This window comes from Gracilinanus agilis, chromosome 6 (assembly GCF_016433145.1).
Source record: "Gracilinanus agilis isolate LMUSP501 chromosome 6, AgileGrace, whole genome shotgun sequence".
NCBI lineage: Eukaryota > Metazoa > Chordata > Mammalia > Didelphimorphia > Didelphidae > Gracilinanus > Gracilinanus agilis.
In genome coordinates, this window is record NC_058135.1 from 85892797 (window position 1) to 85917815 (window position 25019).

Sequence of the window (25019 nt, forward strand, 5' to 3'; positions counted from 1 at the left end):
CTTATCTTTTCTGTGAAAATACTTGGAAATCTTCTATCTTGTTGAATGCCCATACTTTCCCCTGGAAGTATATAGTCAGTTTTGATGGGTAGGTGATCCTTGGTTATAGACCCAGCTCTCTTGCCTTTCAGAATATCATATTCCAAGCCTTGCAGTCTTTTAGCTTGGAGGCTGCCAGATCCTGTGTGATCTTGATTGGTGCTCCTTGATATCTGAATTGTCTCTTTCTGGCTTCTTGTAAATTTTTTTCTTTTACTTGGAAGCTCTTGAATTTAGCTATTATATTCCTAGGGGTGGTCTTTTAAGGGTTAAGTGTAGAGGGTGATCTATGAATCCTTTCAATGATTATATTGCTTTCTTGTTCATGAACTTCAGGGCATTTTTGTTGTATAATTTCTTGTAGTATGGAGTCCAAATTTCTATTAATTTCTGCTTTTTCAGGAAGACCAATGATTCTCAAATTATCTCTTCTAGACATGTTTTCTTGATCTGTCAATTTCTCAGTGAGGTATTTCATGTTTCCTTCTATTATATATATATATATATAAATTTTCCTTTTTAATTTGGTCTATCCTGTTTTCCAGCTGTTTGATTTTGGTCTCCAATTTCCTTACTAATTCTTTTGATTTGGGGGCATCTTTTTCTAATTGCCCAACTCTAGCCTTTAGAGACTGGTTTTTGACTATAATGTTCTGGTTTTCCTTTTAAATCTGGTCTGTTTGGTTCTTCAAGGTTTTTAGCTGGTCATTTCTGGTCTTCAATTTGCTTATCAATTCATTTGATTTCTGAACCTCACTTTCTAATTGTGAAATTCTGCCTTTTAAACTGTTATTTTCTTGCCAGTTCTCTACCATCTTCCTCATAATCTCAGATTTGAACTCTTCAATAGCTTGTGACCAGTTTTCATTTTTTGGGACAGTTTAGATATGATTATTTGTTTGTTCTTCTCTGCTGTTTGCTCTGTTGTCTGGATTTTTTCTGTGTAAAAGTTGTCGAGTGTTAAGGATTTCTTCTTGATCTTTTTATTCTGTGGTTCTTGTCTCTGGCTTGCCATTGTTAGCCCAGCTCTCTCTCAGCTTTATCCTCATGCCCAGGGTCTGTCTGCACTCTTTAGGCTCTTGAAGTCTCAGTTCTAGTTGTTCTCAGGGTCAAGCCTCCTGGTGATCCCCTTGCTTGTTCCTCTGCCCAAAGCTCCTTTAACAGTCTCAGGGAGGTGCTTCCACAGTTTTTGCACCACTCTGCACTGGGTCCCCACTCAAGGTCCGTGCCTGCTCTCAGGATCCATATCTGTAGCTGTGACTAAGCCTGTGCTCAGGGTCTGTGTTCAATGTCCTTGTGTTCTTTAGCCTCTTGGGGTCTTAAGTCTTGCTGCTCTCAGGAACAGGACTTGGTGACCCCAGGTAGCTGCCAATGACTTAATGGGTGCCCCAAACTTGCTCTAAGTCTTTTGTGCTGGCTTTGGCCCTGTAGATGGTGTGGGGGGGAGGAGGGGGTTGCTTAGCTCGCGTTTTAGTGAGAGCTGTTTCATCCCTTTATAGCTTGGAAAAACCCCGATTCCATGTACCTTCAATGCTGTGCCCTGTTGTGGGGTCCCTTCCTTTTTCAGGATTTGTTTTTAATGTCTTCTTAAGGAGTCCTGTATATGTGGGTTAGGAGAGGTTAAGCAAGCTGCTTCTACTCTGCTGCCATCTTAACCTGGAAGTCGGTAATGTAATTTTTAATAATTGTTTTCATTTCCTGTGAGAGTGCCCTTTTCATCTTTTATACTATTAATTTGATTCTCTTCTTTCTTTTTTATTAGATTAACTAGTACTTTATCTATTTCATTTGTTTTTTTCAAAGTACCAGCTCCTAGTCCTATTTATTTGTTCAATAGTTTTTTGTTGTTTTTTTTTTTTTACTTTAAATTTTATTATTTTCTTCTTCAGTTTTTAGGATTTCCAATTTAGTTTTTGTCTGGGGATTTTTAATTTGTTCTTTTTCTAATTTTTTAAGTTGGAGGCCTAATTCTTTGATCTCTTTCCTTTCCATTTTGTTGGTTTAGCCACAGAGATATAAGTTTTCCCCTGAGTATTGCTTTGGCTATATCTCATAAATGTGATATGTTGTGTCCTCATTGTCATTCTCTTTAAAGAAGTCTGTAATTGTTTTTTATGATTTCTGTTTTGACGCACAAGTTTTGAAGAATTAATTTATTTGGTTTCCATTTGATTTTAAATTTGCCTTTCCTTAGACCCTTGCTAATTATAATTTTTACCGCATCATGATCTGAAAAAGTTGCATTTATTACTTATGCTTTTCTGCATTTGTTTGCAATATTTCTTTGTCTTAGTAGATGGTTGATCTTTGTAAATGTACCATGAACTGCTGAGAAGAAGGTATATTCTTTTTTATCCCTATTCAATTTTCTTCAGATATATATTAACTCTAATTTTTTTACATGTTATTCACTTCCTTTACGTCTTTCTTATTTGTTTTTTGGTTCTATTTATCTAGTTCTGAAAAGGAAAGGTTGACATCCCCCACCACTATGGTCTTACTATCTGTTTCCTCCTTAAGCTCCTTTAATTTCTCCTTTAGAAATATAGATGCTATACCATTTAGTGCATAAATTTTTGGTAATGATATTACTTCATTATTTATTATACCTTTTAGTAAAATGTAATTTCCTTCCTTATCACTTTTAATCAAATCAATTTCTACTTTGGCTGGTATCATAATTGCTAGTATTGCCTTTTATACTTTAGTTGAAGCATAATAAATTCTATGTTAGCTTTTTAACTTGAATCTGTATGTTACCCTGCCACAAATGTGTTTCTTTTAAAAAAACATAGAGTAGGATTCTGGTTTTTAATTCACTCTGCTATCCACTTACATTTAATGGGTAAGGTCATCCCATTCACATTCAGCATCATGATTACTACCTGTGTATTGCCTTTCATCTTATTATTCCTTTTAGATCCTACTCTATTCCGTTTCTCTCTGTTCCTCTTCACCAGTATTTTGCTTTTTGTCAGGCCCCCATTTACCATCTCTTCCAATTACCTCCATCTTCCCTTGACTTATCACCCTTCTACTTCTCCACAGGATAAGATAGAATTCTATACTCCACTGATTAGGATAAGTTAAAATTCTATGCCCTACTGACTATAGATGTTTTTTTTTCCTTCTCTGAACCAGTTAAGATGAGAATAAAGTTTAAGCATTGTCCATCATCACCCTTATCCTCCCCACTCCATGCCTCTTTATGTTATATAATTTACCCCATTCTATTTCTCCCTTCTGTTTTCTCTCAGATCAAACTTCTTTTTCAGCCCTTGATTGATTTTTTACATATTGTAAGATTTAAATTTAGATTTCTTTTACTAAATGTGAGAGTTCTAAAATAATATTGTGGTCACTAATTTTATTTTACTTTATTTTATTATTTTTTAAAAACCCTTATCTTCTGTCTTGGAACCAATACAGAAGAGTGGTAAGGGCTAGGCAATGGGTGTTAAGTGAGTTGCCCAGGGTCACACAGCTGGGAAGTGTCTGAGGTCAGATTTGAACCTAGGACTTCCCATTTCTAGGCCTGGCTCTCAATCCACTGAGACACCCAGCTGCCCCCTGTGGTCACTGATTTTAAAATATTATAGCTTAAGTCAAAATGACTTTATCAGCTTTTATTTGCAAAGAGGGGGAAAGAGAGAAAGTGTAAAATGTAGATAAAAGACAGATTCCTAACAAGCCTACCAGCCCTTCTCTGATAAAGTTCAGCTCAGCCCCAATAGGGGCTTCCCCAAGTCTGACCTCCACTGCATTTCCCAGTCATCCTCAGCCAGAAGTCCCAGTGATGTCTTCAGCAAGAGTTCCATCAATACAGCCTCCTCCAAATCCAAGACAGGAATCTCAGTCAGTCACCCAGCAAGCAGATGCAAGACCCAAGGAAAAAGTCTCCTCCAAAGTCAAAGCAGGGATTTCAGCCAATCTCTCTAAATGCCTAGAAAGAATTGATTCCTCAGACCATGCTAGTTTCTTCTTTTATCCTCCTTATTCCATGTTACTTCCTGTCACTCCTCTTCACAGAAACCAATTACATTCTTTTAATTTGCCTAGCACTGCCAAGGAGGGGGTGAGGTGGGGGGGGGTGGAGCAGTGGCCTTTGGAGGTATGAGCTTACTCTAGTGACTTGAGAACTCTCATACTTAATGGTATGTTGGGGTGCTTTGAGTTCTTGATTTGATAAGCTAAGAATAGGTTGGGGAGAGTTAATCTTATCTTCACAATATCATTCATACGCATACATATCATATATACATATCTTTCCATATTTTCACATTTATATATACATTATATCATCATATATCATCATATACACCACATCATCATAATTAGCTTATTTCTCCCCCTCTTTCTGAGTAAATTCTTTCTATCTTCTCCACTATTAAGAGTAATTTTTGAGAATTACTGAAATCCACTTTCCATGTAGACATATAAATATTTTGGCCTTAATGAGTCCCTTGAATTTTCTCTTTCTTATTTACCTTTTTGGGCTTCTTTTATATCGTGTTTCTGAACTTCAGATTTTTTGTTTAGGTCTGGCTTATTCCTCAGGAATTCTTGGTAATCTTCTATCTTTTTGAATGTCCATTTTTTCCCAAAAAGAATATACTCAGTTTTACTGGATAGGTGACTCTGGGTCATAAACTCAAATCTCTTGCCTTTCTGAATATCATATTCCATGACTTTTGATCCTTTAATGTAGAAGCTCTTAAGTCCTGTGTGATCCTGATTTAGCTCCATGGTATTTGAATGGTTTCTTTCTGGCTGTTTGAAGAATTTTCTCTTTGGCTTGGAGCCTATTGAATTTAGTTAATATATTACTGGAAGTTGAGGATTTCTTTCTGTAAGTGATCTGTGGATTCTATCAATTTCAATTTTATTTTCTTGTTTGAGGATCTCTGAGCAGTTATTTTTCATATTTTCTTGTAATATGATGTCTAAGGTTTTTTTCTTGATCATGATTTTCAGGTAGCCTAATAATTCTCAAACTGTCTCTCCTAGATCTATTTTCTAGTTCAGTTGTTTCTTCAATAAGATACTTCATGTTTTCCTCTTTTTTTCATTTCTTTGATTTTGGTTTATTGTTTCTTGATTTCTCATGAAATCATTAGTTTCAAGATGGCCAATTCTGATTTTTATGGCCTGATTTTCCTTTGTCAGTTTTTGATTTTCTTTTTTTTTCAGTTGGCCTGTTTCTTTTTGAACCACTTTCAATTCATCTTGCATCATTTTACTTTCTTCTAGTATCATTTTCATTTCTCTTTCCCACTTTTCCTCCACCTCTCTTAATTTGTTTTTGAAATCTTTTTTTATTTCTTTCAGAATTTGGGTCAAATGCATATTTTTCTTTTGGACTTTTTTTGTGCGTTTCTTTTGCTTTCACTTTCCACTTCTGTGTCTGTACCCTGCTCTTTGTCTACACAAAAAATTCTTTTTTATGTAAACATAAAAAAGAGCTAGATGCTTTTTTGTTATTTCTTCATTTTTCCTATCTAATTATAAGCAGGCTCTGTTTTCTGGGAAGTTGGGGTACGGTACACTCTTAAACTTCAGTACTTGTTTCATGTTTTCCTCAGCTTATTTTCTGGGTCTGAGGGCTGAGAGCTCTGGAATTCCCTCAAATTCTGGTTCTAATTCAATTGACCCTTGAGATGCTCATGGCTTAAGGACTTCACTCAGGCTTGGGCATAAGCTTATAATTTCACTCTGACCTTGATCAGATCAGGTGCTAATCAAATTCGAGACCCAGTCTTAGGCTCAAGTTTTTGGTCTTGCTGTGTACTAGATCCAATCAGGCAAACCCTTGATTGCCTTGTCTTGGAGCTCTGTCCTGAGCTTTATGCAGAAAGATAAGCACTTAATACTATCAGTCACCCCAACACTGTGTACTATGTCCGTATCCCTAGCTAGAAATCCTTTTTTCCCTCTTGGCCCACACAGATCAACCCACTTTATCCCAAACTGCCCTGGGCTGGGACTCTGGACTTCTCTATAGGTTTGAAATTTCAAGGGGTGTGAGTTGGCTTGTACAACTATTTGCACAGGCAGGATCTCAGTGTCTGAATGTTATCTTGGACTTATGCTCTGAAACTGGGATATCAGATGTTGAGTGTGTGTGGGGGGGTGTGGCGGCTGGCTCTTGGCTTGCTCTTCCCTCCTTGCTACACCCTTTTGCTGGCTTTGCTTTCCTCTCATCCCAATTCCCCCAGACAATCTCTACTTACCTTTTGGCGTTTCCTTTTCTTGAAAGTTACTTCACTCTGTCTCCTTGTTAGATATTTCACACCTGTATTCAATCTATGACATTATTTTAATCTTGGTCAGAGCTTACATTCACTATTATTGATTACAACCCATTTTTCCCATCCACATGCCTATTCCTTTCCCCCCTGCCTGGAGCATGCTCTCTCTCCTCAATCTCTTACACTCTAGCTTTTTTCACAGTCCAACTCAATTTCCAATTTCCACAAGAGGCCTTTCCTAACATCCTCTGGTAACTAGTGCCCACTCTTCCATAAGTTTCCATTTGTTTTGTCTTGTCAACTTGGAAAGACACAGAACCACTAAAGTAGTCAGCAAAACCATATCTTTAATCTGGAAAGAGACAGGTCCTTGAATATCAGCCACCACACAGAGCCAAGCACTAAATATCACACAGAGTCCAATCTTGAGACTCTGGGGACAGTGTCTCTGAGAGGATCATGAAGCTTGATGATTATCCCAAGAATAACAGAACATAGGGATCTTATATACCTTAGGGAACTAAGCACAGCAAACATACACTGACAGGTTCTAAGCAGGTTTGGGAAAGAGGCTATAACCAGAAGTTGGGGTATCAGGTAGTGGTTTACTACAATGCATACAAAAAGGATGGTTTCTGCACAGGTGTGGGTCTTCTTGGGAACAGATCTCTGATACAATGAGGGAAACTTCTAGGACAAAAAGGGTACTTAACATTTGATTATTTCTACTAGTTCCACCTAAACTGGAATCATTAAATACTTTATGATTTATAGTTCACTATGAAACAAAATCAGTCTGGGATACCCCTTAAAGTATTTTCTCAAGGAACAGGAGAAAAACTTGGGGCTCCCTGATTTCAAGTTGACAGTCTTTAAACATTTGAGTACATAATGTTTCCCCCAAAGGAGCTCCAAAACAGCTAAGACTATAATGTTTTTATCTTATTTTCTTTACATGAAAAATATCATGAAGTAATAGAAAATTTAGAAATTAAGAAGAGCCAGATTCAAATCCTACTTCTTACAGATACTGACTGCGTGGCCCTGGAAGGTCAAATAACCTCCCAACTCTCTGGGCAACATTATGACTATACATTTCAGAAAAAAAGGTACCAATCAGCTTTGGTGGAGTGAGTTTGCTCACCTAGAAGCTTTCTTTGTTTAAGTCACTGGTTCAGTGACTTCTTGTTGTATCCCCAGCACCTAACACAGGCTAACAGGGTACATACTCCAAAAATGTTTGTTGACATGAATCAAATATTAGTCCTTTATGAAACAAAATACTAATAGGATTATCCTCTCTTCTAATTCCACATGTTTAAATAAAAAGTTGTTTATATTAGAGAATGATTAAAAATGTACTGAATTTTATCACAAAAGGTAAAGATTTAGTTAGTGGAAATTTCTAAGGCTTCTGAACACTGAAAGTTCCCAACACCACATCAGGACCAACAGATTTTCCCATCATTTGAAGATTACAAACACCTGGAGGGGAAAAGAAGGCAGCTACAGCAGCTGTTCCCACAAAGGTTAAACCTGAAATAAGGAGGCAGCTGGAGCTTACTTAAACATTGTGCCAGTCATCTCCTTCTCCTTTCTACAGTCATACCTGCTTGGAGACAATAAATAAAAGATATATTTATTAAGACATTACTTTGCTTCCACCTCATTCAAACGTGGATTGCATAATCTATAAATACAATTTTTTTATTCGATTCTAACTAAATTTTCTTAGTCAACTTGAATTAAGTCTAATCTAGTTTACTTCAAGTCCTCATTTTATTGGTAGCATAGTGGATAGGTCACTGGACCTGGAGTCAGGAACACCAGTTCAAATTTGACATCAGACAGATGTGTGATCTTGCCAACTCACTTAACTTCTGTTGCCTTAGTTTTCTCAACTGTAAAATGGAGATATTAATAAAACCTGCCCCCCTCCAAGTTTTTGTAAGGGCCAAATGAAATAATATTTTTGAAAAGTGATTTGCACAGTAGGCACATAGTGCCTAGTACATAGTAGGCAATATTTAAATGCTTATTCTTTCCCCTTTCCTTTACCTTTTCCATTCTCATTCCTCTTCCCATTCCCCTTTAATTTTTCCTGAGAGGCACTGTAGCATAGAGTTAGAGAGACTTGTTTTGGACACATTTTAGATATCATTTGCGAACTTCAGCATGGGAATTTTCTTCACCAACATAACTGGCAAACTAGTTTTTGCTTAGTCGATTTCTAAACAAGACTCAGGGTAGTAATGATTGACCAGGGTAGTAATGATTGACCTCAAAGTAACTAGTCTTCCCCATTTCCCCTCATATTTGTTCTTCATTGGCACTAATACTACAAAATATCAGTCTTCTAAGACTATTTTTCTCTTTTACTCTTATGCCTCTTCTAAAAGGTTTTTATGTTACTTCTTGTTTATCTAGAACAAGTGGTAAAACCTTGAGAATTATTTTTTAACAACTCTTAAAAGAAGAAATACAGGACTTTTGACAACAGCGTATATATAATTTAATAGAAAGTGCATTGTAGGAAAAGTACGACAAAAGATATGATTTAGCTGACCAAATTACAGACTTGAGTTTGCTGACATGCTAGGCCTCCTTTTTTAAACCATTAGTGGGTAAATTGAACATGACTTTAGACAGTGATGATTTTAAGAACATCTGTGAAAAGTGAGTTACTTATCACATTCTGCATTCAAAAATACTATAGCTGCTGACATCCATCTTAGAAGCCCAAATGAGGTGATGGGGGGCATAGGGGTATTGACGCATGCCTTCAATTTTAAGGCATTCTGCCTTATCTAACATTGTAGTAAATTTGTTAGCAGACATCATGGCATCGAAGACTGATGTGTACTAATTCCTTGACTGCATGTTTCCTTAATTACAATAGCCAATTTTCTGTCTTTGGTTATTATATCTTATTGTATTTACACATTATTTATCATATATAATTGATATAATATTTTCTGTATTATAGAAGCAAATGAGTTACTCAGTCAGGGCTAGATAGATACATAAAACAATAGACTTATTTGTTTTTTAATGCTCATTTTCTATCCTAGGAACACCTTAAAAGTAGAAGAGCAAGAATTAGGCATACAGGATTAAGTGAATTGTCCAGAGTTACATAACTAGGCAGTACCTAGGGTCATATTTGAACCCAGATCCTCCTGATTCCAGATATGGCTCTTTAACCACTATGCCACCTCGCTGCCTCAGTAGTCCTATTTTATGTGATGAAAGGCAGAGGTATAAAACTCACTGCCTACCAACTATAAGTAGTATGCAATACTCCTAAATGCAGCCACAACCAAATTAAAATGTAATTCAGATATGTTCAACAAAATAAATAAAAATACAATACAATAGAAATAATGTTAAATTGTGGTTTTCTAAGTCTATTAATGGCCCACAGAAATCTTTCTGAGTTTGACACCCCTGATTTAAAGGAAGTCTCCATCTCCAAAATAAAAACAGATCTGTCTTCCCTTGAAAATCCATTAAATAACTCAATGAATGAAGTATTCCTTAAGCCTTTACTGTGTGCAGAGCACTGTTATACTAATCTCTGGGGATGCAAATGGAAAAGTAAGACAACTCTAAAGTAGGGAGACTGCATTTTAATGAGGAAGACAGGAGAATTGGAAAGATGTAGCTACAAGTCAGATGGAAAAGTGCACTGGAAAATCAGGTAGTAATGCTGCTCCTTCACTTATTTCCAGTTTCAGATGCTGAGCTATTGGAGACTACCAAAGATTTTAATGATAAAAATTTTCTTTTCCGAGTCTTCAGTTGCTGCTCTTATAGCACCAGCAGGAACAGTTGTAAAGCTACATCCTCCCATGGGTTGCTTCTTGGGATGGTGGCTTCAGGCACTGGGTGGAAGTAATATTATTCTCAAGGTTTTGGGGTTTCTAATCTCTGGGGATACAAATAGAAAAGTCTAGGCTCAGGGGATTTAGTGGTTGGTTTGATTTGCCTAGAAGATGTTCCCCACTTTCTTTTCCTCATTCTCCAGATGGGTTGGTTTGCTGACCCTTTGAGTGGTGGTTGGTTGGCAGTAAGTAGGGATGGCTAGATGCTTCTCAGTAGAGGCAGTTTCCCCAGATAATGGATACAAGGACTGGATTAGAAGCTGGACTAGTGGTTGGGGGGATGATGTAACTCCAAGGGCTCCCATTCCCATCTACCAATTTATGACAAGTCGGTGAGCAGGAGGTTGCTTGTGGTGATAAGGAGGATAGACCTCTTCTTCATGATGATTTCTTCCTCACGATGATGGTTGTGGTAAATGGGCTGGAAGCAACTCTGGTGGTTTGGGTTTACCTATCATATGCTGCCTGTGGACTCTACCTCAAGGCTCCTTCTGATTCAGCAAAGCTAGCTTACTTAATAGTTATTTTTGTGTGTGTGCATATTAAGGCATTGGGTCTTAGGTTTTCTTTTTATAAAGTATACACTCTATGGAGAATTAATTATTAAGATGTTGTATATTAGCACCTTGGGGTGTATTAGTTGATTGAATACATTTATCCACTTCATGGCAGTTTGCCAAGATTAAGATATAGATGAATTATGAGTTCTGACAAAGGAAAGAATCTTTTTTCGAGGAAATGAGCTCTTAAGGGAGGTATTGAGGTCATTTTAAGCTTAGGGGAAGGAGAAGAGAAAAGGAAATGAGAGAGTGCTTTAAACAAATTTAAACTACTTCACAATTTAGTCTAAATCTGACATTATAGCTGAGCATTGATACAGCAGGGGATGTAAAATAGAACATTGTTTGAATGGTGCAGGCAGTCATCACCTCTTGCCTAGATTTTTATAATAATCCACTACTATTTTCCCTGCTTCCAAACTTCCCTCTCTCTAATCCATCCTTCATTTAAATACTCAAATAAATCTATGGTCTCATTCATTTGGGCAGTTCCTTCCAACAATGTAGATGTTAACTCATTCAAATTTGCCTATCCTAAGATACTTTCGTATATTTCTCCCATAAGTCTACCACAGAATGCCCACGGAAATTATAAGCATTTTCCTACTTGTTTATGACATTGAAAAAAGGACCAGTGAAGCACTATGGCTGTTTACCTCTCATCTTTCATTCTTGGCACATGACCAATGTGGCACTTTTCCCGTCTCAGAATTAATTCCTTGATTAATCCCTTTTACTTCTATTTTCCTGATTTCCTCAGTGGTTATATGTCATTACCTGCTCAAACCTATTATACACTTCTATATTGTCTCTTATGTAGTGCTAATTTTTCATTATTCAATGAGAGTTGTATTCTATACCTCACTGCCTTTTAACAACTCCAATATGATATTATTAATAAAATGTAAATTTAATTTCATGGTTAGGGCCAGTATTGAATCTTTGGAGATCCCCCATGCCTAGTCTGCTTGCTCCTTTGTGTTGACTTCTGGGTCCAATCTGATTTGCATATATGGTAAACCACAGATATATGCATTCTTTTTTATCATATATGTTGCATATATATTATCTTATAATACACATACAATATATATTTCCATTTTCATCATGTAAAATAAGACACATGTTGCTTTCAATGGAGAAAAATTCATGGAGGCAACAAGAAAAAGAAGGATGTGTTCCAATTTGTATTTGGACTCCATTTGCTCCTTTTATGGTGGTGGATAGCAATTTTTGGTCATGAGTCTCTTGGAGTTATCCTGGATCTATGCCTTATTGATAATAGTTAAGTCATTCTTAATTGATCATCATACATTATTGTTGTTACTGTATAAACTGTTCTCCTGGTTTTGTTCACTTTGTGTTGCATCACTTCATAAGCATCTTTCTATTTGTGTGTGTGTGTGTGTGTGTGTGTGTGTGTGTGTGTGATCCTCTTGTTTGTCATTTTTTAATGACACAATAGTATTACACTGCAAGCATATACCACAGCTTGGTCAGCCATTTCCCCAGTTGATGGACACCTGTTCAGTATTCAGTTCTTTGCCACCTCCAGAAAGAACTGCTTTAATGGATAGGTAGGTTCTTTTCCCCTATCTTTAATCTCTGGAATACAATCCTAAAAGGATATGCACAAATATATGGCTCTTTGGGCATAGTTCTAGATTGTTCTCCAGAAGAGTTGAATCATTTCACAGCTCCACTAGAAGTGTATTAGTGTCCCAATTTATCCACACCCCCTCCATTTTGTATCATTTTCCTTTTTGTCATGTTATCTAGCTTGATGGATATATATATATGTATATTTAATAGGATATTCATTTATTTGCATATTGAAACCTGAACAATTTATTAAAAATATTATTTCTGCCTATTCCTTTCATCCCTGAGGCAGCTATGGCAGGCACAATGGATATCATTCTTGACTTGGAGTTGGAAAGACATAAGTTCAAATTCATCCTCAGACACTTTTTAACTTTATGACCCTAGTCAGACCACTTAATTTTTATATGGCTCAGTTTCTTCAACTTTAAAATGGAAATAATAACTGTACCTACTTTTCAGGATTGTTATGAGAATTACTTGAGATGATATTTTAAAGAGCTTAACACAGCTGGCATGTAATAGATAGTATATAATATGTATTATATAAATATATAGTAATATTTGCTCTATTCATATTATTCATATAGTAATAGTTACTATATAAATGCTTACTCTCTTTCCCCCACTTAGTAATTTCTATTTGGAGGGATGTAAAAATTCAAATTTCTTTGCGGGATTATATATCTTCTAGAATGTTCTACTGCTTTCAGGGAATTAAGGTAATCAGAACAGTGATCATCTGATAGATCTTACCATTAACATGATGGTTCTTGGACTCTGTAATGGATTTCCTTTATAGAGGTAGCTGGTGGTACCAGCAATAGAGTTCTAGTACTGAAGTCAAGAAGACCATTGTATGTCAGACATTTCCTTAGTTGTGTGACCTTGGGAAAGTTATTTAACCTGTGTTTGCCCTATATTCTTCAACTGTAAAATAGGGATAATAATAATACCTACCTGCCAGGCTTCTTGAAATAATCAAATGAGATGTATTTGTATATCTATATAAACTACATGTTGATTTAATTTGGAGAAACTTCTCATATTCTTATAAGAATTTATCTGTCACTTCGCCATTATTAACTTACACTGATGCATAAAGTACAATAATTTTGTAGTGAAATCTTTTGACAAGACAGTTTATGATTGTCTTAAAACTGTATGAATTTTAGCATTAAATGTCACCTTTCTTGCTATTCTGCCACCATCACTGCAAGAACAGGAGAGACAGCATATGTCTGAAGGTCATTTTAATTTCTTTCTTGTTTCATTGGTTTCTATGTCCGAAAGAAATTCACCAGCAAGTGGCAAACTTTCTGGTGATGCATCATTCTATCATTAGCTAGGTTGGTCCTTGAAAAAAAGCTATTGACAGCAAAATATTCAATTTATTTCTACAATGATTCAACCTTCCAAAACTGATAACCCTATTGTATTACTTTCAAGAACCCAGGTCATGTCCATATTAGAGTTGAGAATCCGATTGGCACTTTATAGGCTTTCAAATAATCGCCCACAGAATTTTTCTAATTCATATACCTGATCACATAGTTCCTGAGTTCATAAGCTTTCACTGGCTGTCTATTGCCCCAAGCATAAAAGGTAAACACTTTAGTCTAACTTAAAGACTTCTGTCTCTTTTAACTTTTCTCTATTGTATGCACTCTGTTTTCTTCTTACTGTTGTTTGTCCTTCATTTTTATCATGGAATGATGTCTTGAACTGCTTGTCAACTGAATATAACACTTCAGGTTTTTTTAATGTAAATATGGGGCCAATAAAATTCTTACAAATGTACAGGACTTACATAAACCATTTCATAACATTCTTGTAAATTGTAAGATGAATATACACTATAAATCTGTGTCATAAATGAATAAACTGAGTCACAAAGTGTTTAAGTAACTTTTCAAAGTCACAAGAAAATTAGGAACATAGTAGAATCTAGCTTTCTGCATCTTGAACCCAATGTTCTTTTCATTAGGCCATACTGCCTTTCTGAATATAAAGGGTCTGATGAAAAACTAAAGCAGTAATGCTGTTTGTTTGACAGCTGCTAACAAAATCAATTCCTTTTCTTTCCTTCATTATAGCTCCCAAACAAAGCTGCCCAAAGCAAAAGCTGGAAGAAACAAAAGAAAAGCCTTTCATTCTATTCCCTGCCTCAAATATCCCACAGTCATGCTTTCCTGGCTATTTTCTCTCTCCTCTCTCTACACTCATTGTATATCATCCATAAACAATGTTTGTTCTACAATTTACTTTTTGCTTCTCCTAGTCTTTCTGCTTTCCTTCTGACATATGGCTGGAAGCCTAACCCAGCTAGCCACATAACTGTTTTCGTGACCTCTTTCACCATGGCACCCAACCACTTCATGAATTATTTGAGGTCATCTAATGGCCTAGTTCAGAAGATGCTTCCCTTGACTTCCAAGCTTTGCATAAAGTGTATGAGCGTGTTGAGAATACAATATTGCAAAGTGGGCAGTGATGAACTATTTGCTATCAAGCAAATAGGATTTTCATTAGAGATAGGAAGACCTTTGAATAGAAAGGTGGCATTAGGAGAAGACAGTGAGAAAAGATATTCAATTAAATCGTAAGTGGTCAAGTACAGGGCAGACACTAGACTGCATTTGCCATTGCTTTTATAAATGGATAATAAAGGAAAAGCATACTAGCTAACCTACCTTCTTTTATACGATAAATGTATTGCTGAAAAGTTTAATATAAACCAAAACCTACGAACCATTGACTTAGACAAGTAAAACTCTGTTGAAGCAAATACCGATACAGGAAAAGATGCTATTTCCATGTCCTCATGGACGGAACACAGTATCCGTGTTTTACTGATATGCTTGAAAAAAAATTCTCTATAGAGAATAACTGTTTCTGAGAAACAATTTTCAATTAATGTTCCATTACTAATGAACAGCATTGAGTAAAATTATACGAGCTCTTCATCCTCACCACCTCATCCTAATAATCTAGTGATGTGATGTCAGTAAATTCACTATGATATAAGACCTCACTATTTGAACCCATTGACTAGAACTAAAACACATGATTTTCAGGTTTATTGTTTTGCTTCTTGTCCTTCCCCAACATTTCCCTCCAATTATCAGAATCTGGCTTATATAGACATACCTGTAGAAAAATGGGAAAAGAAAAAAAAAAAGGATTCTCAGTGCTTAAGCAAGCTCTTGGGCTAATCATGCATGGAATATAGAGAGGCTTTATTTAAATTGGCAAAAAATGCAAAAGAGAAGGAATTCACACCTCAACCCACACATCTCTCATGGACTTCTATATAGTCCCCCATATTTTTAGTGCTGTTCTAGGATTACAAAATAAATAATAGAATAATTATATCTCCTAATCAATTGTCATATATGGTATTATTAAGGCAGATCATTTTAACAATTATTTATGCTTAGTTACTTTATTTTTCCAGCACATTTTTTGAGAATTAAGGTACTATTAATCTTCTTTAAAATGTCCTTAGCTTTTAGCCGTGTCCACTTTTATAGGTTATAAAGGTAATTGATTGTCATATATTTGGGATGAAATTTGATTCCTGAGTATTAATTTAGTAGTGGAAGACAACATCTTTCATTAAAGCCCTGGTCAACATGATGTGGAAGTAGCCTCAAGTTTTTGAAGGCAAGGTCAACATAATGAGTATTAAGTATAGTAGGTCCCTCTAAGATGGAAAGGCTTCAAGTAGTGGACCTGAGACGCTCTGAATCTTCCATCTAAGGATCATTTTAGAGAAGATCATCATCATGATGCTGGCTGAGTGATTAATCCATATCCTAAGTAATTAAGAGATTGCACTCTGTGTTTATAGAGGCTATACCCATACTAAATTAAACTAATAAATTAAGTGAACAAATATCATGAATGTTCATTTTTTCAAAAAAAAATAATATCTAGACAAATTTTCATGAAATTATAATTTAATCTCACCCACCTTTTGACATACACACATTATTGTGAGGAGTAAGTATTTTGGAGTCAATTCTAAATAAAAAAACTTCCCTATACTTTATGTCAGGACATAATTTTTTATAGTCTTTCAAATCAATGCAATGCAAATTGTTTATATATTGAGAATCCTCACTGCTACCCACCAGTATTTCTCTAGGTAAAATTTCTGTTGAATTTAGGGAAAATGTTAGTATTTGCTGTAAATAAAAAATAACACTCATGACTATGCACAATGATGTTCATGTACTTTGAGCGAAGACATTCATATTAATTCACAGTTAAATACATTATGGAGTATGACATGAACGCAAATCTACCAAACATCATAATTGATGAACCAGTGTTTACCATTTCTATCTTTGTACAAATAACTAGCTCTCTATTTGTCTATTTCTGCTTCCATAGAAAACAATCTGGCAGTTCATCTTTTGCTATCATCCCGAGTCCAAGTCCAGATCTCTATCCACTATACTATATTGTCTAATCCATTTGAGGAGATCTCTATCTTGATCCTTCTCCCCAAATAGGTAGTCTCCAGAGGCAACTATGTACCATAGTGAATAAAGTGTTGGATCTAGAGACAGAAAGACCTAAGTTCAAATATGACCTCAGGAAGTGATGTTTTGTGACCATGGACATATTGCTTAACATTGCCTCAGTTTTCTCAACAGTAAAAAGAAAGTAATAATAGCACCCACCTCAGAGTATTGTTGTGCAGATCAAATGACACTTAGTTAAGAGCTAAATAAATGCTTATTCAAGAGACAGAAAAGAGAGGGAAAAATTGTTCTAGTTGCCTAAAATTTCTCCTCACATTTCTAGTTTCAAATCTATCTCTCTAATGAGCTTGACGTTTCAAAATTTCTTATGGTTTATGATAAATTCCCCAAACAAAAAAATACCTAAAATCAATTTTAGTTTTTAAAGTTTTAATAACACATAACTTTGAAAAAAAGATAATTCCACAAAATAAGTTACAGCCATTATGCAATAGTTTGGACTTAGACTGCTCTCAAGCTACTACATACTGCAAAAAGAAATGTTAACTAGAAAATGTTGTATGGTTTGGGTGAAAACAAATCACTTGCTAATATGAATTACCCATTAAGCTATGCATATTACCTCAATTTCCAAAATACCTGTCATTTCATTGTATATAAAGTCATTACATCTTAGAGAGCTTAAAATAATTTTAGAGATAAATATCTCTGGTTCAGCAAGCTCAGGAACACCCATAAACTATTTAAATTTACCAGACCTTCAAAAGAGTTGTCATTATTATCATTTCCTTCTTCTCATCTTTATATTCAATGGTATTCACAAAGAAACAATACTGAGAAAGCAAATGACAATCCTTCTATTATTTATGTTAGTGTTAGATAGTTATTGAGTAGATTTAAAAAATAACAACAATAATAGGTCAATAGAAAGCACCTTAACAGTTACAAAGCATTTTGAACAGTTTATCTTATTTATTCCTCACAATAACCTTGTAAGGTAGGTGCTAAATGATTTAACAGCATATACATATATATATATATATTGCAAATTAAAATAAGTATTGGGTTTCAGACTCATTTTTTGTGGATTCACTGAAAACATATTATGGACAGCCCCAGAAGCAAATAGGATGATGAGGATGATATATACTTCTTCCTCTCCCAATGTAGTTTGAATGTCTACTATTGAGTCTGTATATTTTAAGACCAATGTTGCAAATTTAACTTTATACATGATCTATTCTGAAACATATTACTTTGTTATTTGTAAACTTAATTCCAAATTCCTGTGGCACTAAAAGGTGCACAATGTTATAGGTATTTCTGAAAGAAATACAATTTTTTCTAAGGCAAATGGTGTCAATAAGCTAAATGAAGGGTATCAGGGGTCTAGGTCCAGACTGATAAGTAAATAGGAAATGGAGATGAGAAGTGATCAAAGAAATGATAACCTGAAATAGTACCCAATTCATTTCTACTATGTTTCAATTCAGAAAGAGTCCAGTTTCCCTGAACTCTTGATTATATGTGACATGTATTTGAGGGGACAGAGTGGCCACAGGTGACTGGAAGAAAGGGATTTTCAGTTCCTTTTGTTAATCAGGAGAAACAGCAATCCAGAGAATGTGAAAAGGTAAAAAAGAATCACAGCTTGCTTAGAACAATTAAAAAAAAACCTTATCTTTGTTAAAAATGTTAAAAATGTATGCTATGAAGCCCAGGCCTTTATAAAAGCATATTGATAGAACATGGCTTGGATCTAGTCCTATCCCAGTGAGTATCTTTCCTGGGGCTTTTGATTGTGTACCCCAGGCTTCCAAAGCAGGAGAGATCCTGCCGAGGAACAAATCAGAGGAGACCGATTATGGTAGGATGGGGCCAATGCTTGAAGGGAGAGGAGAGAAGCCAAAAGTGCTGAATTTTAATAAAATTCCAGATGTAGCTCAAGTGTGCCTGAATGTCTGCAATGGTGGCTTTTTACAATAGCATATAAAATAGTAGTTTTCATAATGTTAAACACTTAGATATTATAAATCTCATTTAAATAGCAATGATCCTTAGACAAAATAATGGAAGCAATTTGAAATTTTTTTTCAACATGGGTTTTAAAAATTCTCTTTAAATGTTCCTTAATTGTTCAGTCACTCCTAGTTCAATTTTTCTTTAATATGTCAGTGCAAAGTTATTATTATCGTGGCTCCCTGTACCTTGAATGATATGGGAAGATAGGAGATGTTGGGAGAAGTACTACTAAAACTGACTCTCTACATTTTTCACAAATTTGGGGAAAAGAATTCACAAGGGAGATGCTATTCACACCTGGGAAAGTGCACAGATTTTTCCCATTAGAAAGTAATTATGTCCTAGATAGCTCAGATACTTTTATAGAATTGGGAATCTTTTTATAGAATGGGGGCATAGCATCACAGAACCATCACCAGAATACTGAAATAATAATAATAATGACTACAAAAATAACAACCGTAAAATTTACTGAACACTCTAAAAAGGAAGAATAGTATTGATAGATAACTTATGGGATAAAAGAAGGAAGTAAAAAAAAATACTTTGGGAATAAACAGATACCACTTAACCAAGCCATATAATGACTAATAATTGATAGATGCCATTGAATTTTTCAAACATAATGTAAAATGGCTTAACTCTACATGGAATTTATGAATTGACTACCATCAAAGAGTGTAATCGAAAATACTTATATGGGTGACATACATATGTTATTCAGGTAACAAGTAGTACAAAAGAAGGATGAAAAATTTGGCTGTCATGGATTTCTTTGGAGGAAATAATGAGTTTAATGATAATCTTTAAGAACTCACTCATTGCTTTTGAAAATTACAGGAAATTTATCATTGAGGAAATTAAACTCATGTAGATTATGCAAGGAAATAATGGAAACTAGGCAACTGTGTAATTTGAATCTGTTAACCTAAAAATTACAATCCCCAGCAAAACTACTATTCCCAGAACCCTACTCACTTCCTGTCATTACATGCTGATGTAGACAGGATATAAATTGGGTGTAGTTCCGTGTCTAGCTGCTCTTTTCCTTCTTGTCAGCAGTTTTGGCAGAGTGGCCATTTTAAGCAGTTAGAAAACTTAGTCACATGGTTCTATTTCATCAGATAATAAACTTTATAAATATAATACTTCAAGTATTAAAATTAATTTTAATCCTACGTTCATGGCAACCAGAAATGGGGTTCAAAACCCTTAATTATCTCTGAATAAATAAGTTTGAAAAGAAACCACATTTCTCCTGCCACAGCTTTTCACCCTTCTCTCCCCGACCCCCACACTCCTTTGCAAACTCCAAAAGAACTCTGGGGAATGCTCTGGAGCTGCAGCCTGTTGCTGGTAATCCTGCCTCTTGCTGGTAACTTCCTGGATGGTCCCAGCCACCTACTTTTGCTGCTCCTGCTCCTCCTGCTGCTGCTGTTACTACTGCTGTTGCTGTAGATTAGAGCTGCGTGGAAAATATAAAATCCCTCTTTTCCTTATATTGCCAACAGCTGAGTGCTTGCTCACTGCTTGCCTTGGAAGCCTTGGTGTGTTTCCTTTAGGCCAGTGATTCCCAAAGTGGGCACTACCACCCCCTGGTGGGTGCTGCAGCAATCCAGGGTAGTAGTGATGGCCACAGGTGCATACATGTTTCCTATTAATTGCTATTAAAATTTTTTAAAAATTGATTTCCAGGGAACTAAGTAATATTTTTTCTGGAAAGGGGGTGGTAGGCCAAAAAAGTTTGGGAACCATTGCTTTAGGCAATCTCTCTTAACTCCCTATCTACACAGCAGGGGAAGCAAGCTTTTCCCTGACATTTTACCCCTGGGGGAAGGGAAAGGTTACTCTTCCAAACAGGAAGTCAAATTGCAAGCATGGTTCACTCTATGAAAGAGGGGTGTATTACCTATCTCAAACAGCTCCCAGTTTTAGGATATTTTTTCTTCCTACCATTCCTGGGTCCACTGGTCCTTGTGATTAGCTTGCCTGAGATTCAGGGGAGAAATTCATCTGTGTACACCTCCTTGCCATTCTAACCTAGACGGTCTCTATGATACATCCAATATGGAATTCTTCAACATTATGTTCAGTGAGGAATTATTCCTCAATATGGGAGATCCCAGAGGTGTTACCAAAAGGAACCTAGATGGATGATGATACTGAGGAGGGGAAGGAACTTTAAAGAGTCTGGAGGTGGATTTTAAGCCTTTTCAGACTCCATTGTTTTATGAAAAATCTCTGTATCAGAATTGAAAAAAAAAAAAGAACTTGAATTCAGTGCCTGTATCCTGTCACATATATTGTATTTGCTGATTGTTTTAAAAATTAATTTTGTTTGTTAAATTCACATATTAATCTAATATATTATATATAATCTAATATATAATAATATATTCTGTTACACTATGTCACTTTAAGTTACTGTGTTTTGACAATTAGCATATATGCTGTTACATTGGGTTTATTTGTATCTCCACATATGACTGAACTAGAGATGACCATTATAAAAGTGCCTTTGAGTTATTTGTAACAAGAGGTAAAGAGTCTATTTAGTAGCTGAAGAAAATTGCTATAGCACTATTCCTTGTCTCCACATTAAATTGGATGAGACATATGAAAGACATGTTATAGTCTCATGCCAAAGGAGGGAGCAATATTGTAGTCCTTGCCTCCACAGTACAATGGATGGGACATATAAAAGACATGTCTTTAGCACTGTTACAGTCCCATGCCAAAGGAGGGAGCAAACCCAAGGGGTTGGTTACCCCATGTTACAGGGTTATGGTCCATGAGCTTCAGTGGCTACCTGAGTGGATTATAGTGTTGTTCAACACCCTCCTAAGGGGGTTTTGTGTAATTATCATAGGGATTGTATAATTGTAATAAAACTAAAAAAAAATCTTTAAAAGAAAAAGAATCATTTCAGGAAAGAGAGCTCAAAAGCTCTTCAAATCTAGATGAATTGTTTGAAGAAGGCACCATGAAGGTACCTGAAGAAACCTCCTCAGAAGACCCAGAAGGAACCATGGAGCATAATTGATTGAACTGTGATGCATTGTAATGCATTTATTTTGTATGTATACTCTTATGCCGAAGGGGAATGACCCCTAATTGGCTTTTTGTCAATGACCCAAGCAATCATTGGTTTTGTTCTCTTTCCCTTTTATCCCCAAAATATTGTAATTTATAAGTTGGTTATGTTTACAAGATCCATTGGGGAGACTATTTGCCCAAAGGATCTCAGGGGGATTATGTAATTTGAATCTGTTACCCTAAAAACTATGATTCCCAGCAAAACTACTATTCCCAGTGCCCTACTCACTTTCAGTAGTTACATGCTTTCATAGACAGGATATGATGTTCTGGTTTTCTGGTATAATATTCTGGTATTCCTTTTCAATCTGGTCATTTCTTTTTTTTTTTTTTGTATTTTTTTTTTTATTTTAAACCCTTAACTTCTGTGTATTGACTTTGTAGGTGGAAGATTGGTAAGGGTAGGCAATGGGGGTCAAGTGACTTGCCCAGGGTCACACAGCTGGGAAGTGTCTGAGGCCGGATTTGAACCTAGGACCTCCCGTCTCTAGGCCTGGCTCTCAATCCACTGAGCTACCCAGCTGCCCCCTATCTGGTCATTTCTGATGTTCAATTTGCTTATCAGTTTATTTGGTTTCTGAGCCTCACTTTCCAATTGCAAGATTCTACCTTTTAAACAGTTATTTTCTTGCCAGATCTCTTCCATTTTCCTCAAAATCTCAGTTTTGAACTCTTCCATAGCTTGTGAGGAGTTTTCCTTATTTGAGGAGGGTTCGGATGCTTGTTTGTTCTCCTCCTCTGTTTGCTCGGTTGTCTGGATTTTCTCTGTGTAAAAGTTGTCGAGTGTTAAAGACTTCTTTTTCTTGTTGTTAATCTTTCTCTTCTGAACTTCCTGAGACTGGGTAGCCATGGTTAGCCCAGCAGCTTCTCAGGTTTATCCTCGCGCTCAGGGTCTGTCTACGGTCAAGCCACCTGGTGGACTCCCTTGCTTGATTGTCTGCTGGAGGTTTCTTTAAAAGTCTCAAGTCGCTGCTTCCACAGTCGTATACCCGTCAGCATTGGTTCCCCACTCAGGGTTTCAGAGCTTTAGCTTGTGGCTGTGTCTGCCTCAACCCACGCCTCTGCCCATGCCTGCACTCTGAGCCCATGCTCTGCGCCCTGTGTCCGCTATCGGCGTCCTGCTCCTGCCCTCAAATTTTGTGTGCGTTCGTTAGCTTTTTGGGGTCCTAAATCTTGCTGCTCTCAGGAACAGACCCTGGAGCTGCCAATGATTCGATGGGTGCCCCAAACTTGCTCTATTTCTTTTTAGCTGGCTTCGGCGCTATGGGTGTTGTGTGTGGAGGAGGTGGGGGTGAGGTGCTTGCTCAGCCCGTGATTTAGTGAGAGCTGTTTCACCCCTTTATAGCATGGAAATGCCTCGATTCCACGTACCTTCCACACTGTGCCCTGTTTTGGGGTTCCTCCGTTCATCTGGACTTGTTTTTATGTCCCCTTGAGGAGTTTTGTGTGTTTCAGTCAGGAGAGGTTAAGAGCTGCTTCTTACTCTGCCGCCATCTTAACCCGGAACCTCCGCAGTACTATTTTTAACCACCTCAAATTATGAGAATAATGAGAAAAAATAAGGATAATGTTAATAATAATATTAATTACTATTTATAATCAAAGAAATATTAAACAAAATGCTGGGTCATGAATTCATGATAATAGTGTTTTGATTTTGGAAATTCAAGATTAGGACATGGGTATAAAATAATTACAGAAAATTTGTCCTTAAAGTGTTTGTTTTTTGTGACAAATTTAGATTTGCAAGTAAATGGTAAAAAACAAAACTATGCATCATATCATTATAGCCAACAATAAATTCCCACCTATCAAACATCGACCAAGATTTGACCTAGTCGTGGATAGTATATCATTTGAAATTGTTATAAGCCCTGACGACTACAACTCCCAGAACTCTCTCTGCTACAACTTCCCCCCAACAACTCCCACTTCCTTTGTGGGAGGTGTCAGGGAAAGTATAAGAGGGAAAGTTTGGCACCTTTTCTGGACCCTGGAAGCTCTGCTCTCTCTACCCTAGAGCTCTTTCTACCCTGAGACTGATCTCTCTCTTGGTGCCTTTTTCCCTTTCTATCTACCTTCTAGTTTTTCCTAGACCTTCCCCTTTCCTAATCTAAATAAAACCTAGCTATTCAAAACCCTAAAGTTGTTCTCTGATCATTTATTTGAGCCCCTGAAGGACTCTGGTCAATTTACCCCACTGGGGCTGGGAACCAGCTTCCTTCCTTTCCCTTCCTCTACCTTCATCTCTCCTTTCTCCCATCCATCCTATCCTCCTACCTTCCTCCCTTCACCCCCCTCACAATAGGATTGCATGTAAGAAGCACACTTTAATTCCTAATATAAGAGATAAATCCTCATACTATAAATAAAGATCTGAAAAGGTCCTTACTAATTTAACCAATAAACTGTTCCCAGAACATTATTACAGTGCTTTTTTTCTACAGCATTTTGGGCACAATACCAGCACATGAAAATTTAATAATAACTTTTACAATTCCATTTGAGATACCAGCTGTCCATAATGTTTAAGTCATATAGAACAATAAGCTTTCAAGATATAGAGTCCTAGTATAGGAAATAAGAATCATGTAGGAATGTGATGAGACACATATCATTTCTGTGCTCTGTTGTGCTACTGGTTTGTATGAAATATACTTTCATTGGTCTTTTAGAAAAGTCATTTATAGCATAATGTGATAAGTGATGAGAGATCCACAGATGATAAGTGACAGATGGATGAATAAATGGGTGTGTGAGGGCCAGGTAATCAGGGGTTAACTCCCCACCCCCATCCCCTTAACAGCCACAGAGAGAGATAGGGAGAAAAATAGAGCTAGAAAGAGCGGAAACCTGTGAGAATGGGAGGGACCCTGAGCAGGTGAGACACAAAGCACACAGAGATTAGGGCTAGGTCTGCCATTTATTATGACAAAGAGAAATATTTTTATAGAAAGTAGAGAATAAGCATTATTACATCATTCTTAGGGGTGTAACTTTCTCACAGAAAATTGTTTGTGAAAATACTTTAACCAAAAGATTTCTAAGGCATTTCTACAAGCCTAAGGAATTGAG